At 34.5% G+C, this 2,357-nt stretch overlaps 1 protein-coding gene across 1 annotated transcript in view; it reads left to right on the plus strand.

Annotated features, from left to right (window-relative positions):
* The first annotated feature begins 497 nt into the window (after window positions 1-497).
* Window positions 498-2,357, plus strand: part of LOC119607299 (probable basic-leucine zipper transcription factor S) — a 30,323-nt gene continuing 28,463 nt past the window's right edge. The window contains exon 1 of the mRNA XM_037961172.1: window positions 498-1,476. The gene's annotated coding sequence lies outside the window, so the exon portion shown is untranslated. The remainder of the gene's footprint in view (window positions 1,477-2,357) is intronic.

Raw genomic sequence — 2,357 nt, forward strand, 5'->3', positions numbered from 1 at the left:
TATCAATAGATGGGAAAAACTAAAGGTTATTCACCATCAGTTCTCTATCCGATGGAAAGAAGACTACCTCAAATCCTTACATAAACGATATAAATGGAAAAACTCTCTCCCAAATATGCAAGTTGGTGATCTTGTAGTGATAATGGATGACTTACAACCACCACACGAGTGGCGTTTAGGTAGAATTCATAAAACATACCCAGGTTTTGATAAGAATGTGCGTGTAGCAGATATTCGCACAGCTTCAGGAATTATAAATAGACCCATAGTTAAGTTATGCTATCTCCCTTTTATGAATAAGGAAAATTCTCTTGATATTAACGAAACCTACATATAATATCGTTCTTCTCGGAAGTTTAATACATAACACATCTAACACATAACACATCAAACACATAACACATCTAACACATAACACATCACATAACACATAAACAACCCTAATCCCTGCCATATAGTTGTGAAAATTCTAATTGTATTATTTTTTTTTTCAGCACTAGGTACAACCGCAGACTACAACCAACTCGACCAAGTCAAAGCCGTAGTAACCATCAAGTCCGTGTGCATCGTCGGATACCGGATGTGTATAAGTGCACCCTATGTAACAAGTTTCATGCACTTCGATTTTGCAGGAAGTTTTTAAACATGTCGGTGAAAAGGAGGACAGAAATGGTTGACAGGCATCGTTATTGCAAGAATTGTCTTGCCAGAAGCCACAGTATAAGGTCGTGTACATCCATGAACAACTGTAAGAAATGCGACCGCCTCCACCACACTCTCTTACACCCTACAAATAAAAGGGTTATTCGCTCTCGAGCTGTTCAGCTGAGAACCTTGCGCCAACAACAACATCAGCCAACAACAGGTGGACAACGTCAGCAGCTGCCAACACCATCAGCAGCACCAGATTCAGTTATTTTGTTGCAAGCCATCAAATCACTCGCCCAGGTTCTTTGCGGTAATGAAGTCAAACCACATGTTGCCTAGTGGCAAGGCCGGGCGCCATGTCCAAAACTGTTTGGACCCATCAAAAAAAAACACAAACTTTTTTTTTATATAAAACCTTATTTATGTTTTTTTTTAAGTGTATTTATGAAGTAATCATATTTGTCAACTACTAACTAAAAATGTATATTGAATTGTAAAAGATTAATTATCTATAATCGCTAAAAAAAATTATTTAGTAGTTGCATCATTGCATTTAGTACACGAATTAATAACAATTGTAACAAACCCGAAGTTACTTATGGAAGGATGGACATTTTGTTAACTCACTTACCATTTGTCTTTCAAACCATAAACTTCAATAAAGAAAATCTTCTATTACCCATTCGGATTGAACTGAAATCTAAATATTTAACAGTGAAGTTTATTTGTGAAGTTTAATAATATATTTCGATTATAAATAAACAATTAATTAAAAAGAGACATTTAACTCGAACATATTATTTTTGGTGATCCTACAATAAAGTAAAGGTGAGAATCCCTAATTATTTGAATAAAAGAAAAACCCTCCTCTCATTATTCCCATTTTTTTTTTTCTTTATTCCCCGGCAACCCGTACTTATAAGTATTCAATACGAATAATTATAAGTTCAAATCTAGTAACGGACTCTCTACTCCTGCTACAGATTTGTTTAATACAGCAACAGTATTTCAATAATATAATATAATATATATATATACTATATAATAAATATAATATACTATAATAGATAAAGAGAATATAATAGAATATAATATATATAATATATATAATATAAATATATATAATATAATATAATATAATATAATATATACAATCTAATATAATATAAACACAACTATAATCTAATCTCCTCTATCATCTCATCTCCTCTCTCTCCTCTCCTCTCCTCTCATAATCCTTCCTCACTCTCCTCTCCTTCTATCCTCTCCTCTCCCTCTCTACCTCTCTCTCTCTCCTTCATCTCCTCTCTCTACTTACTATCTCCTCTCTCTCTAATATATTCCTCTCCTCTCCTCTCCTCTCCTCTCCTTCCTCTCCTCTCTCCCTATCCTCTCCTCTCCTCTCACTCTCCTCTCCTCTCCTCTCCTCCTCTCATTCCTCCTCTCATATCCTCCCCCCTATTCTTCCCCTCCTATCCCCACAATACATTATTAAAATCATACTTGCCTTGTATATTAAAATTGTACCACCAAATGAAAAACCTAATTCAAAATGTCAAAATATTAATAATGGAAGTTCATCACAACCAGCCAAGAAAAACAATCTCACCAAAGTCAGGATACTGTATCCCTGTCAAAAAAACAATCGACCAAATTAAAAGATAGAAGCGTGATCCCCAATCACTAAAAGTAGAAAGTACAAGAACATG

The sequence above is a fragment of the Lucilia sericata genome, unplaced genomic scaffold (genome assembly GCF_015586225.1).
Source record: "Lucilia sericata isolate MDLA Ls3-8-SP2 unplaced genomic scaffold, ASM1558622v1 Contig000685F_arrow, whole genome shotgun sequence".
NCBI lineage: Eukaryota > Metazoa > Arthropoda > Insecta > Diptera > Calliphoridae > Lucilia > Lucilia sericata.